This window comes from Eulemur rufifrons, chromosome 8, assembly GCF_041146395.1.
Source record: "Eulemur rufifrons isolate Redbay chromosome 8, OSU_ERuf_1, whole genome shotgun sequence".
Taxonomy (NCBI): Eukaryota; Metazoa; Chordata; class Mammalia; order Primates; family Lemuridae; genus Eulemur; species Eulemur rufifrons.
The window spans coordinates 30,247,236-30,263,201 of record NC_090990.1 but is presented as its reverse complement, the minus strand read 5'-3'; the positions used below and the strand labels follow the sequence as shown (position 1 = coordinate 30,263,201).

Below are 15,966 nucleotides of genomic sequence, written 5' to 3'. Positions count from 1 at the left end.
CTTTTACACTTACAACACATCTCAGTTCAGCACATCTATAATTAATTTCCAGGGCTCAATAGCTATCATGTGGCTAGTGGCTACTGTATTGGACAGTACAGTTTAGAGAAAGAGCAGACGCAAAGGGTACAGCCTTGAGAGACACCTGCATTTAGGAGACAGGAAGACGAAAATGAGCCAGTGAAGGTATAGACAGAGGTAGGATTATGCAATCAGGATAGTGCAATGTCTCAAAATCCAAAGGAATTTTACTTAGGGAAATGAAGGGGGGAATATCAAAGGTTCTCTTTCTTCTTTGCTCTGGCTCATTCAACTCCTACATTTGAGAGGTTTTCCCCTTGTCTGCCACGCAGCTCTACTCTACAAAGTCACTTTCATTTGTTCTGGCTTTAACAGTCTCCTATGTCTATCTGAACATAAATTTAGGGGCTCCAACATAGGTGGCTGGGGATAACATAGGGTGACTAAAGGAAAGAAGAAAGGAGCATTGAGGTGGTACGAGGTTGTTGGAGGATGTGATGATTTAGAACAGGTGCCTGGTGGGAGTAAGATGGAGATCATGTTACCATGACAACTGATTATTTCATTGGTCCAATGACCAGTTGCCATGGTGACAAAATCTTTCTGTCAGTGTGACATGGATCCCAAGGGAGAGAATGCTTGTGCAAAGGACCCTTTGCTCATGGTAAAGGTTTTATATTTGCAATGATTTCTTCATTTCTTGATGAAGCCTCCCCCAATCCACAGGAACTTCAATCAACATTAATGCCTCCCCTCCTCCTTACTGTTCATTTCTAGCAGTCATCACATGCAAAATGCACACATTTTCATTGTTCATGTTCTACATAAGTGTTTTCTTACCTGATATTCTTTAATTGTTTTAGTAATTTTTCTTTTTTTCCTGAACAGTTGTAATCCCATTGAAGGCAGGGATTATTCTTGTAATTCAGCTGTGTTTGCAAAGGACTGGGAGTTAGTGGAAAAAGGCAGACCCTTGGGAGCCAGACAAATCTGGATTACATACCACCTCTGCTTCTGTCATTTGCCAATTGTGTGGCTTTAGGTAAATCATTTCATCTTCTTGAAATTTAGTTTTCATCAGTAAAAAAGAGGGTAATGACACTTGTACTGTTGGGTTGTTCTAATGATTAGGGGTAACCTAGATAAAGTAGCTGACATATAGTAGGAACTCAATAAATGGTTCCAGTTATTAAAACATGATTCCCAGCCTAGTCCTGGATGCCATGATTAGTACTTAGTAATGACTGATGAACAATAAGATAATGATGAGAAATGATACCATGATAATAGTAGGACTAGAATTAATTTTAGTATTCCTTAAAGATAAGTTGTCCTATAGTGGCCCAACTATACAATTCTTATTTATTTTTTATTTTTTTAGGAAGTAACAAGTCTGGCAGCCAGAGATGACTTTTAATTTGTCCTAAAGCTGCTGAAGCAAAAACCATGATAAAACATTCTGCTTTTCTTTACAACCCCCAATGCAAAAAACAAAAACAAACTGTAGGAAAAAATGGTTTTGTACATGGGATGAAACAATATAAATTCAAAACTTACAGATAAGGGTTAGCTCTGTCACTCATCTCTTTAAAAAGATTATATGATTATTCAGTCAAAATCAACAGGGTATTGCTCTTGAAATGTTATCTATATGGATTTCTAAGTAGACTACAGGACTGTATACTGTCTTGGAATGTCCTCGGAAGGCTCTGTCATTAATCAGGTAACGGAGTAAACAACTATACAATTCTTAACTTGCAAACCAAGCTATGCTAATTGCAACTTCTTGGGAGGAAAAAAATTTATGCATTTAATTAAGAAAATGACAGGAGAGACAAGATTTTTCATGCCTCCTTGATGGAAGAGCATACTACCAATGAAGTAGTTATGCCAAAAAAAAATCATATATGAACCTGATCCAGCCTCTGTATCCAATTACTTATTTACAGAAAACACAGAGGGCAGAGGCACACATTAAACACCACCACAGGAATGCAATCAGCAAACTCCACTGTGGAAATACTACAGAAAAAATAGTATGGTTTCTTCACCAAACACATTACAAGAAAAAAAGAGGGAAAAGGATATTATAAAGTAAAAAAATATTTAAGGTACTTATCAACTTTTATTTTATCTTATTTGAGTTTTGATTAAAACAAACAAAATTTTTAAAAATTCATAAAGTAACTGGAAATTTAAACATGGACAGGATGGATCAAAGACATATCTTAATATATGACTTCAGAAATTCTCACTAATTTTTAGATAAGATAATAGTTTCATGATTATGTTTTCTTAAAATAAGAGTTCTTCTCTTTTGGAAGTATATTTTTAAAATATGTATGTTTTGATATAGTATGATGTCTGGAATTTGCTTCAAAGTAGCAGAAGGGGCAATGTGAGAGTGAGGGTAGGGATCTAGATGAAACAAATTGGCTGCTACTGAATAATTGTTGAAGCTGGATGATGGGTATATGAGGGCTCATTATATGACCTGTAATTTGCATATGTTTGAAGTTCTTCATAATGAAAAAATTGAAAAAGATTAAGGAATCACATATATGTATGTATGTATATATGGATTTATTGATTGTAGAAACAGGGTCTTGCTGTGTTGCCCAGGCTGGTCTCAAATTCCTGGCCTCAAACAGTCCTCCTGCCTTGGCTTCCCAAAGTGTCAGGATTACAGGGATGAGCCACTGCACCCAGCTGAGGAATCATATACTTAAAACATTAAGTGTATCTACTCAAGATCATATGCACAATAAAGACTTAGATGTAAGGAAGTACAGAATATTCCTTAGTATATTGTTGGAAAAATACCTTGTGATGGTTTAATGAATAAATTAATGTATATTCCCCCAGCTAGTTCTTCATAGTGAGGTTTCTACATTGTATGCACAAATGATATTTTTCTATTTCAAATTATAATTAGCATCATTCATAATGTCTTAGATTCCTTGAAAAACAGACTCTGAGAGGGAGTTTTGTGAACAAGAGGGTTTCTTTTTGGGGGTGCGCTTTTGTGATCAGCTCTATTCGGGGAGTGAAGTAAAGGAATGTACAGAGGAAGGAGTTGAATTGTAACACAGCTGCCATACATATCTCATCTGATCCCACCCCACCCAACCCCCAGGGATCTTGGGAGATGGAAGGTACTCTCTAAATATGCCCCACCTTGAAGAATGGAGCCAGGAATTTATAGTTGGGATCACCCTCCTTCCTATCTTACCTTGAACTCATTTTTCAAGGCTGAGTTCAAATGTTTCTGTACCTGCAAACTCTTCCTTCAAACACCCATCTCCAGTCAGATCAAATTCCTTCCTCCACTATCCTTCTTACATGGGGAATAGGAAGAGCTAACATTTATAGCATTTCTTATGTGCTAAGCACTGTACACATGCATGGTTTTAGTTAACTCAAAACACTCCTATGTAGTAGGGTCAGATGCTCTTCAACTTAGAATGGAGTTATGTCCCAATAAACCCATCATAAGCTGGAAAATATCGTTAAGTCAAAAATGTATTTAATACATCCAACCTACTGAATATCATAGGTTAGCCTAGCCTACCTTTAATGCAGTGGTCCTCAACCTTTTTAACATCAGGGAATGGTTTCATTGAAGACAATTTTTCCACAGACTGGGGGTGGGGGGATGGTTTTGGGATGATTTAAGTGCATTACATTTATTGTGCAGTCAAACCTCTCTGCTACTGATAATCTGTATTTGCAGCCGCTCCCCAGCGCTAGCATCACCGCCTCAGCTCCACCTCAGATCATCAGTCATTAGATTCTCATAAGAAGCACCCAACATAGATCCCTTGCATGCACAGTTTACAGTAGGGTTTGAACTCCTGTGACAATCTAAGGCTGCAGCTGATCTGACAGGAGTCTGACAGGAGGTGGAGCTTATGTGGTGATGCAAATGATGGGGAGTAGGTGTAAATACAGATGAATCTTCCCTGGCTGTCCTGCCAGCTGCTCACCTCCTGCTGTGTGGCCCGGTTCTTAACAGGCCAGGGACCAGTACCAGTCCATAGATGAGGGAGGTTGGGGACTGCAGCTTTAACATGCTCAGAGCGATTACATTAGCCTACAATTGGGCAAAATCATCTAACACAAAGCCTATTTCATAATTAAGTGTTGAATATCTCATGTAAGAGTATTGTACCACATATTGTTAGCCTGGGAAAAGATCAAAATTCAAAATTCAAAGTACGATTTGTACTTAATATGTATCATTTTTGCACCACCATAAAGTTTCAAAATTGTAGATTGAACCATCTTAAGTTGGGGACTGTCTTTGTCATTATTATCCCCATTTACAGATGAGGAAACTGAGGCTCAAAGAGATTAAGCAATTTGCCCAACTAAAGTCCTTGAGCTGGTGAGTGGCAGGGCTGGGATTTAAACCCAGGCTAGGGAACCCATACTCTCCAATCATTTTTATGCTATACTGCCCCCTAGCTACTGCTTTTATCTTTGTACTTCCAACCCTTAGCACAGTACCTAGCCCAGAGTTAGCATTTCATAAATGTTTACTCAATCAATGGATATTCATTTCAACAGCATTTCTAGAAAGTTTCATTTTAGAAACAGATCAAACCCAGATGCAATTTATAGACACAAAGGTGGCATATTTCATGGTAGCAAGGAAGAAGCCCCACTAAAAGAGTTCAACCTGAATATACTTAACATGGCAGAAAAAAAATTGGATGGGAACAGCAGGCATAGTTGGCCATAAATTATTAATAACTGCTAAATGGTTAAAAAGGGAAATATTGTACTTAGGTACTTAAACAGAAGCTTTGTGTTTGTGTGCACACATGCCTTTTGGCATCTCTTGCTTTGAGAGTCATTACAAAAAGAAACATCCACATTCATTCTACCATGCTAAATAATGGGAGCAAGCCATAGGTGAATCATGAATTCAGATTAAATGCAATGAAAAAGACTTCATGAGTCAGTAAGTATTCAAAATTATTGCTAAAAGGTGGAAGTAAGAAACTTTAAGGAAAGGTGAAAAATACAGGAATTACAAATAAGTTTCCATTATGTAGGAAAACAACTCTTCTCTATTTCTACTAAAACATCAGAATATGAGAAGACATATTTAGGTAGTCTGTGTGGGCTATTAGAAAGAGGAAGGATTTCAAAGTCATGAATTGAGGCTCAAGTCTTTATATTGTCATCCACTGGCAAAGTGACCTCAGTACCCTTTGCCTGTAAAATGGGGAAGATAACCTCCTACTTCTAGAATCATTATGGGGATTTATTAAGGTAAACTATTACTTCACTTTCCCACTCCTTGTTCCTGACAGAAGCCGTTGTTCCCTCCTCTGAACTTCTATAGACATTAACGTTTTACCAATTTTGTTTCATCTATCTCTCACACATTTTTTTCTGGGGTATTTCGAAGCAAATCCAAGATGTCATTGTGGTTCATCTTAAATACTCCAGTTGCAAGGGTTTCTGTTATTTATTTATTTATTTATTTTTGAGACAGAGTCTTGCTCTGTCTCCTAGGCGAGAGTGCAGTGGCGTCATCATAGCTCACTGCAACCTCAAACTCCTGGGCTCGAGACATCCTCCTGCCTCTCTGTTATTTATTTATTTATTTTTTACCAAAAGAAATCCTGATGTAATCTCCTGACCAAAAAATAAAGAATATTTTGTGCATATTATTTAGTTTAATGATTAGGGTTAACCTTAATTCACTGGGTAATTCTTAATTTTTCTGCTTTGCTTTAGCCTTTCAAATATTCTAATTATGTCCAACACTATTATACTTCAGAATTAAATGGATGTTATATTTGTAGTATCTTGACTTTTTTTGTTGTTGTTTTTGTTTTTTTTGTTTTGAGACAAGATCTCATTCTGTCACCCAAGCTGGTCTTGAACCCTTGACCTCAAGAGATCTTCTCCCTGGCCCTCCCCAAGTGCTAGGATTACAGGGATGAATCACCATGCCCAGCCTGCAGTATGTTAACTTTTTCGGTGAATGGTAGTAATACCAGGTTGAATATCTTCCTGGTTTTGAAGGACCGATCCACAAATTTGGAAAGTCCTAATACCCTTGCATCAAGGATATTCCATGGAAGGTTTTTCAATTACTATACTGTACTCTTTGGAAACGCTTGAAAAATGTTAAGCCCTATGGCCCTGCACCTATGTTTGTCTGCGTTCAACCTTCACCTACATGCTATCTTAACTTGGCCCCATTAAAAACGTGATACACTGTGCACTTCAAACTAGATTTCTCATTGCCAAGTCCTCTAGGCTCCCTGATGTTTTCCACTCTTTGTGATTCCTTCAGGGAGGTTTGTGTACCTTTATTGAAGGCCCTGCAGATTCTGATGTTCCAGATATTTTTCATTTATGTGGCATTTCATGTAAATGAGATCCACGTAAATCATAAAGCATTATATAAAAATTAGCTAATAATAATCCGTTAACCCAAGTTGGCAACACACCACAACATAGGAAGAGCTTTGGTGGGGAGTTAGAAGACTTGAGTTCTAGATTATTCTATAGCATTAGTTTGACAAAAAGTTATTAAAACTGGAGTCCCTGGTGGGTACCAGGTACAGAGATGGGTTGCTAGGTTTGGAAATAAATGAGCATGGTCCTCATCTCAAGACCAGGCACTGTTCTTTGTAAGTAAGGTAAATCTTAACATTCTTTTGTAAATTCTCTAGTTCCTGGGTATGACGTGGCCCATGGCACCTACCTTATAAAGGCTTGTTTGAGCCCACAGATCAAGACTGAGTTTCAAATCCTGCATTTTAAAGCCTTTCACTACATTACACCAATCAGCCCATTCCCTTATATCTTCTCATATGCCCCAGGCAACCTCTACCTGAGGATGACATCAGCAATCTGGATCACCAAAGAGAAAGATTCAGAAAGTGTCTGCATTAGTCAGTATAGAGTCTGTTATGCTACAGCAGCAACCCCCAGATCTCAGTGGCCCAATCAGCAAAGCCTGTTTTTCTCACTTATGCTGTGTCCTTCCCAGTCAGCTGTGGCTTTGCTGCACATTGTCTTCACTCTGGGACTGAGGCTGATGGATTAGCCTCTATCCCTGAATATTGCTGGTCATCAGGGCAGCGGGAAAGGAAAACATGGTGCAGCACATTGACTGAAAGCTTCCAGCTGGAAGTGGCTCATACTGCTGCTCACATTTCATTAGCTGATGCAAGTCACACAGCCAAGCCTGCTGTCAATGGGAAAGTACAATCCAATTCTGGAAGGCAAAGTAAATGTTTGGGAACAATTATATAGTCTTCCACAGAGTCCCTTTATTTGTGGTACTTGGATGTAAATACACCCTCTTGAAGTGGCTAGCACCCAGGAGATTACAATTCTAAAATCAATGTAATCAACCCCTGCTGGTTTAGAGAGTCTTTGAAGGTAGGCAGAACAGAGAGGGATTAGAATTAGACAGTTCTGGGTTCAGATCCTGGCTCTGTGACTCTCAAACTACTAAGCCTCTATTTCCTCAATCTCTCTCTCTCTCTCTCTTTGAGACATGGTCTTGCTTTGTCACCCAGGCTGGAGTTCAGTGGCATGATCATAGCTCACCTTGAACACCTGGCTCATGTGATCCTCCTACCTCAGCCTCCAGAGTAGCCGGGACTGCAGGTGCATGCCATCACACCTGGCTAAATTTTTTGTAGAGATGGTATCTCACTCTGTTGCCCAGGCTGGTCTTGAACTCCTGGCCTCAAGTGATCCTTCCGTCCCAGTCTCCCAAAGTACTGGTATTACAGATGTGAGCCACGGTGCCCAGTCTCTGTTTCCTCTTCTTTAAAATGGAGATGACTACGTTGTAGTTTTACTGTAAGGATTAAATGAAAACAGATGCAAAGGGTATCATGTTGCCTGGTACACAAGGAACATTCAATAAATATTAGCTATTCCTCCACAAATCTTCCTTCAGCATTGGGGTTTCTTGATGGTTCTTATTTAGCTCATTAGGCACGAAGGAAGCCAATAACTTCACAACTTGAAATTAAACAATTGTTTCTTAACTACTAAGTTTGCACCCAGAGTTTTAGGCTCCTTTGGGCTGCAAATCTTAGCTGCTTTTTCCTGCTAACCAGGTTCCTTTCATTCTATCATTTCAAAAGATACTGCTAACTAACTGGTAGAGAGATTTCCCCTGATCCCACTCTATTTGAACATCCTCTGACTCACTATTCCAAGCACCACCCAAGTTTCATTTGCACCATTGCTTACACATAATGTAAATACTTTATTTGCTCTACCCATTGGTTAATGTTTGCTCAGCTGTCTTGGTGCCTTTTTGTCTTTCATTATGGTTTTAATTAGCTCAGTTGATTCTGAGAGTGGAGGGAAGCCAAGGTTTGAGCCAGGTGGTTTCAAGAACATGGATGAGTTGAAGAAAAAAATATTTTAGGTTAATACCTTCTGCTGGGGGAAAATATTCTAAGCTACTCCTTTCTCCTGAGAATGTTAAGTAGTAGAGACTTTGGGAAGGATCACATGTTGCCAACTTGGAGTTGAAGTTAACACCAAGCTCCCAGAGGGCAGGAACAAAATTTAAGGATGATTTACATAGAGTGATGCAGTCTAGCACCATGAGTTAGTTAGTCCCATCAGCCGCGAGTATTTAACGACCACTTAGAAGGCTACAACTTCCATGGCCTCTACTTTTCTCATACTCACCCAACATCTTTGATTTTGCATAAGGTGTTCTCCTCTGCTCCAGATCTTCTTCTCCTATTCCCAGCCTTGTTCTGTCTCTACATGGTAAATTCCTATTAATTTATTAAGACTTAGGCTTAACCTCACCTTTTAAGGGTGAAGTTTTCCTTGGTTCCTGTGCCTGCACTCCCTCCCTGCCCCATCCAACCTGACAGAATTAAGCTTTGCTTCTTCTCTGTTTCCATGAAACAAGTACAAATTTCTACCAAATTGCACTGGGATTAGTTGTCTACATGTCTGCTTCTCTTTTATTCTCTTTTGACTTCTTGGTATTTAGCAGAGCACCTGGCATAGAGTAGGTGCTTGATAAATGATTATTGAATGTTGTTTATGTATGCATAGTGACAAACACTCAAATGTTGCCATTAAATAGCAGTCAGTGGTGCTGGCGCTGACAGCTTTCCAATGGCCTATGTGTAGCCTTTTTTCCCCATCTATACATGAATTATAAAGTATTATATAATACCCATGGTATCTGGAAGGCTCTTCAGAGTGGGAATGACAAGAGGGGTTCTCTCATGTTTTTCTCTCTCCCTCTTGCAGGTCTTGGCTCATTTTAAATTCATTTCTCATTTTCTGCTTTCCTCTTACAATAAGTACAGAGGGAGAAAAGGATCAGGTAAAGCTTTATTTGTCTAAGTGGCTGTGGATCATGTGAAGTGTTAAATACCCTGCTGTTGAAGCACTGCCAGTGCCAAATCAGGGTTTTTGTAGAGCTATTGCAGCCCAGCTCTGGGCTGTGTTTCTGTCAGGGAATTTATAATCCAGATGAACCTGGCAAAAGATTGCAAATGATACAGAACAATAAAACCTCTATCTTATTGCTATGATCAATTTGTATCTTTTAAGGATCTGTCCCCTGACTTTGATGCTATTTCCTCTTTGAGGGTTCTCTTGCCCTGCACCCTCAAGGCCTCCCAGCCCACTCCATCTCCCAAGTTAGTGAACTACTACTGTACTCTTTTCTGTGCCGACACTGGACCTGGTAAATAATAACAACAGCCGTCTTTGGGGGCCTTTATTTTTGGCAGTCTGTGCATAATCTCTTTTGCTAGGTAGCTATGAATTATTGTTTCCATGTTATAGGCATGGAAACAGAGACTAAGAGAAACTAAATAACTTGATGTAGGTACAAAAGAAGCAAGCTATGGAATATTAGATTTGAACGCAGCTCTGCCTTCCCATTCTGGGCTTTAAGCTCTTCTTCTTCATAACGTCCCAGAATCCCCCCTGCTGCTATGGCCATTATAGCTTCTTTATTTATTTATTTATTTATTTTTTGAAGGAGGATGCTCTTCCACCTTTTTTTTTTTTTTTAATTAAAAAATTTTTAGGCCAGGTGTGGTGGCTCACACCTGTAATCCTAGCACTTTGGGAGGCTGAGGTGGGAGGATCGCTTGATGCCAGGAGTTTGAGGCCAGCCTGAGCAAGAGTGAGACCCCATCTCCACAAAAAAATAGAAAAATTAGCCAGGTGTTGTGGCGAGAGCCTGTGGTCAAAGCTACTCTGGAGGCTGAGGCAGCAGGATTGCTTGAGCCCAGGAGTTTGAGGTTGCAGTCAGCTAGATGACACCACTGCACTCCAGCCTGGGTGACAAAGTGAGACCCTGTCTCAAAAAAAATTTTTTTTTAAATAAATTTTATCATGTATATTTAAGGTATACAACATGTTATGGGATATATATATATAGGTAGTAAAAAGGTTACCATAGTTAAGCAAATTAATATACCCATCATCTTACATAGTTACCCATTTTTGTTTGTTTTTGTGTTAAGAGCACCTAAAATCTACTCACTTAGCATGACTCCCATATGCAATACAATTTTATTGCTCCTCCACCTTTTGACACCCTGGGGCTTGTGCTTCTTTCCTTCTCAAAGGCTGCTGATACCCACCTCCCCACCCCATTCTGGCAGCTCTCCATCCCTGTGCTCTCTCCATCTCTATCCCCAACTAGCACAGAACAAGCACTTTTGGGAAGCACCTCAGAATGCCAGACAAGTGAAAGGTTAGGAGCTGCCTAAGACTTGTAGGAGGTGATGATGAATGGGAGCCGAAAATCTCCAGACTTGGAGCTAAGTCCACAGTCTTTCTACTCTTTTACTATACCATCTGGCTGACTCCACTCAAGTGCCTCTGAGAGATTCCTGGTTTGGGACTTTTATGACCTTGATTCCAGTCTCAAGTTAAAACCTGGTGGCTATTGGCCTCGATTTCTTCCTCTCACAAATGGGGATAATATCAGCTTTGCCCATCTCCTTAAATGCATGACCCAGACTGCTCTTTACTACCCTTCTGCCTATAGCTGCCCTCAGATGATAGTGGGTTTTGAGCCCTGAAAGCCTGGGGAAAAGGGTGTTAGTTATGTTATCGGGGATCTACCCAGTGGCCCAACAAAGAACTAGGAACTTCCAATTCCCCTGGCAACTTGGAGCTCTGGGAACTTCTACCCTCTCTAAGGAAAGCTGGCAAGTTTGCCCTCCTCTTCAGGATACTATCTTCCTTATCACAGTATATTGTAATTATCTAATCTATTTGCTTCCCTGTAGACTAGACTATAAGTTCTTAAAGTATAGAGACTGGGTCTTTTTTTATTTTTTTAGAGATGGTGAGCAGGGGATGGATGGGGTGTGCATCTTGCTATGTTGCCTAGTCTGGCCTTGAACTCCTGGGCTCAAGTGATTCTCTCGCCCCAGCCTCCCCTGTAGCTGGGAATCACAGGTGCATGCCACCATGCCCAGCTGAGCCTGTCCTATTTATCCTACTCACTGCTACCATCCTGGTTCAAGCCATCATCATGTACTTGGATAATGGAGCCTCTGACTTCCATTGTCCTCTCACCATCTGCTCTTAGCACAGCCCCAGGGTGATGTTTTGAAGGCATGAATAAGATCTTATCACTCCTCTGTTCAAAGCCCTGTAGTGGTTCTGTTTCAGCCAAGATCCTTACAGTTCCCGGCAAGATTACACTCTCTTAACCTCATCTCCCTATTCCACTGCCATTTGCTCACTCTGTTTTAACATTCTGGATTCCTCATTATTTCTAACACTTCCAGGAATGCTTTCACCTCAGGGCCTTGCCACTAGCTGTTCCCTCTGCCTGGGTTACTCTTCTCCAGACAACTGCATGGCTCACCCTCTCTCCTCTTTCAAGTCTTTGATTAAAGTCATTGTCTGAACTGGACTCACTCGCCCTGATGGCTCTATTTAAAATGGCAAGCCTCTTTCCTCCACTCTTCCTCACACCCCTTGCCCTGGTCTATTTTTTCCCACAGCACTCGATACTTTCTAACATACAACATAATTCTCTATGTTTATCATCTTTCGCCCCATACTAAAATAAAAGCTTCAAGAAAGAAAATTATTTTTTTCTCTTTCTTTTGTTCACTGAACTACTTTTTATTTTTTTAGAGATCTCAAGCACTAAAACAGTGTCTGGCAACCTTAGTAGTCATTGGCAAATATTTATTGAATGAATCTTCAGAGCCTTATCTAGATACAAAACATTTGATACTTTGAATCCCCAGTGCCTAGAAATACTTGACAAATAGTAGGTATTCAATGTTTGTTGAAAGAATTGGGTGCTAAGATCTTTAACGACCAGAGGATGTGGCTGCGTCAAAATACGTCTCAGGGCCATTCACTCATGCCACTCCTTTTCCTTTAATCCAGTCGACCTAGTATTCATCTAACAGACATCCGAGTATCCAAATATTGAGCACCTAATATGAATTCAAAAGCGTGTTTGGTGCTGTAGGGGAATGTATGAATACCGCGAATGAAACAATAGCAAATAGTACGCTGGAATGGAATTAAGTGTGAAATTACAGGGCAGATTATCAGTGCTAATAGGTTAGAGAAAAAAAATCAGTGAAGACTGACGTAGAAGTAAATTCCAAAGTTCACTAGTCCACCAAACTACCATTCTAAACGCTCCACCTACTGATAGCAGGACCATAACCTGGGCAGCTACCCTGAGAATCAGTGGGCTTGTAGAGTTCCAACTCCTTTGTTTTAAGGAGAAGGAAAGACTAGGCACGGAAAGGCCTCAGCAGAGATGGGTCTAGAATCCGGGACTCGTGAAGTTCTGAAAGGGTGTCCTGAAGGTCCAAGGCGCCTTTGTCGAGGCCTCTAGAATCTGCAGTGTGCCAGGTGGAAAAGGGGGTCCGGTTTCCTGGAGAGGCTAAAGTGCCTGTCACTACGGTGAGGTGGCAGAGGTTGGGGGGCGGGGAGGTCACGGGGCACCACTCCTCCGGAGCATGGGGGCCCTGGTATCCGTGGGCAGGGTCCAAGGCCATCGATCCCTGCCGTCCTCAACTTCGGGGCTGTCTCCGCCGCCCTCGCTCCCCAGAAGCCAGTCTGAGGCGCAAGGACCTCAAGTCGCTCGGAACCGCCGGCCGCTAGTTGACACGAGCTGCGCTCAGGCAGATCCCCGGGAGTCCCGGGGCACTACTTGTCCCAGCGGAGGGATCCCGCGCGCGTTGAAACGGACGTGACCGCGGAAGGCCGCGACGGCGCAGACGCCGGGCCGGTGGCGCAGCGACGTCGCAGGAGGCGGGGGCGGCGGCCGTGGGGGCGAGGGCGGGAGGGGGAGCGGGTCGGGAAGTAGTTCCGGGTGCACGGCCCCGGATGTTGGCTGCTCTCGCTGCCGCCGCCGCCGCTGTCGGCGCTGCTCGGGGCCTCGGCCGCTCGCACCAGGCGCCGTTGGGATCTTTCCCGGGGGGTGGAGACGCACGCAGCGGCCGGGGGCTCGGCCGGGCCGTCCCGGCCTGCGCAGCCTGAGGTAAGTGCCCGCGCTGAGGCGGTCCGGCCGGGGCGGCGGGCGGGGAGGCGGGGCTGGGGCATCTCCCGGGACAGAGGCAAGGGCTGTCCTCCGCGAGACGCCCTCTCCCTTCTCTCAGCCGCGGCTGCGCTGCGGGGTGGGTGGCGGGCGGGGCAGGGGGCCCCGGCCCAGCCTGGGGCCGGGCGGGTGGCGAGCGCTGGGTCCCTCCCTCCCCCGCGGCGCTTCTCCTCAGCTGCTGCTGCCCCTCAGCCGGGAAGCAGCGGCTCCGCGCCTCCGCGCGTCCCGCCCCTCCCCCAGGCGGGGCCCCGGGGAACCAGACGTGGACCCCGGGGGCTCCGAGTCCGAGGACAGCGACAGTCTCTTTCCCTCCGTGACCTGCCCCCTGGCCTGGGCTAGCCCCCTGGCACGATGCAGCTTCTTCCATTCAAGCTTGGGGGCGCTGTTCGGCTGGCAAGGCAGGCTGTAGCTCATGCCTCGGGGGTGCCCTTCGGGGTGAGGAGGCCCGTGCGAGGGGGCCTGCGTTCCCGCCCATCCTGTCGCTGTGTCCTTTGCTGGCATTAGGGCAAAGGCAGCCGTTCTATGCGTACGTGTTGCTGTCCTGTGTGTGTGTTGCATCCTGCCCACGTGGTAGGGTGTCCCCCCCCCACCTCCATTTTTGCAGCTAGTGAGGAGGGAGGTTAACGGGATGGTTGTTCCTCTGTGATTTCTTCCTAGTGGCGTGGAAGGTGTTATGGTCAGTTGTTTTGCCGAGGCTGACTGTTGGTTAGGTGGAAGAATCAAGAGTTGTACTCTGAAATTGAGACCAGCAGGGGACATAACAGGGCTTAGTTTCATTGACATCTTTTCTCCTTTCCCATTAGCTTCTCTTGCTCTTTTCTCTACTGCTTAATCCTAAAGAGAGAATAAGCACTTGCTACTGAGGCGTTCAGGTGTACAGTTTTCATTTCTCTGTTCTACTATTTGTGGTGTGATTGGCAAAGGTTTTTCTGTTCTGTGTTGGCACAGTCCACGTCTATGTTGTTCCTAGTTGGCTTCCTGAATGAGTTAGAGCCAGGGAATTAGAGATTGGTGGGCATCTTTTTTTTTTTTTTTTTTGTCTTTTCCCGACATTTATTTGTCTTTATTTTTTTCCCTTTTATTTTGTGAAAAAACATCCACGTCCTAGGAGTGTTAAATGCATAGCTGTTTTCTTGCAAGGCAGTGCTAGATAGTTTCACTTAGTAAGGTACTCAGTTTGTGGAAGCTCTTTTATTTCACTTTTCCTCTCTTTCTATGGAATACATTTGCACTGTCTGTTTCTTGAAACTAGCTTTGAAACATGTGTTTTGAGTATTTCTTTCTTTCCCTAATGTCTCTTCCAGGTCAGGGTTTCCATCTTCCTGTGTTTTGCTCTTTTGAGACCACAGATTGCTCCCTTGCAGGGAATAGGCTACAGTAAGCAGTGAGAGAAGCCTTTTATTCCTCCTAGTCTTAGCAAATATTTATAGAAACGCAGTAACTCCTGTCTGTTTTTCTGTCTGGTGGCATATATAGATGTATTTGAATTTTTTAGTTTTTTAGGTAAATATGAGGATTACCTTTTTTGGTTTTGTATCTCGGAGTTGAGGTGAATCTTCTTGGTTTTGTGCTACTGAAGTTGTTGAGGAGTTTCTCATATCTTAATGAGATATTTTTTGGGTGAGGCCAGGACACGTTTATTTTGGCCCTTTTTGGTTTATTAGTTTGGGTGAAATAAAAAATTTTACTGTCTTGAAGTCACTTTTTAGATTCCCAAATGGCCAGCATTGTAACTTTGTTTTCCACAGTTGTGCATTTTTTTGAGTATATTTTTGAAATTGTGTTTTTCCTTTTTGTCTGGTACAATTGTTAGTATATTCTTCTTTTCCTTCTTTGTAGAGTAAAAATACTTAAATTCATATTCTATCTGCTTTCATTATGCTAAGTATAGATGGTCCAGTGGAAAATAGAGAATGTCGTTCTGATACATTCTGAGGCATGTTTTCTTAGTAAGTCAGTCAGCATTTGTGTACTTCTGCAAAGTTCTGTGCTGTGTGTGAAGTAGTCTGTGTGAAGAGACACAAGGAATAAAATATGTGGTCTCTTTGAAAGCTTTAACTTCTGTTGAAAGAAGGAGAAACAACAAGTTCATCATTCATAATTACCAAACAACATCAGACTCCTGGTTGGGATAACAGTGCAACCAAGTTCAAAGGTATAGTGACATTTGAGAAAGATAGGAATTTCCAAAGGAGAAGAAGTGTATTCCAGAAGAGTGAAGGGGCATGTGCAAAGGCAGAGAAGTGGCAATGTACAAAAGATAGCAAGTTGTTTGAATCTGTACTGGTGAATAATAAATGAGCTTAAGATTGGTGAGGGGGTATTGGTGGAGGATCTTTCAAGGATAGAGAGTTTAGTTTGATAGGGTCACACAA

General features: G+C 42.5%; 1 protein-coding gene across 5 annotated transcripts in view; it reads left to right on the top strand.

The window, feature by feature from the left end:
* Positions 1 to 12,717: 12,717 nt before the first annotated feature.
* The window catches only part of FOXJ3 (forkhead box J3), a 124,404-nt gene continuing 121,155 nt past the window's right edge, over positions 12,718 to 15,966 (top strand). For 4 of the 5 annotated variants that reach the window (XM_069479801.1, XM_069479802.1, XM_069479803.1 and 1 more), the window contains exon 1: positions 12,718 to 12,954. The gene's annotated coding sequence lies outside the window, so the exon portion shown is untranslated. Of the gene's footprint in view, positions 12,955 to 13,414; positions 13,535 to 15,966 lie in introns of those variants that run through there. The other variant, XM_069479800.1, reaches the window with a different exon arrangement.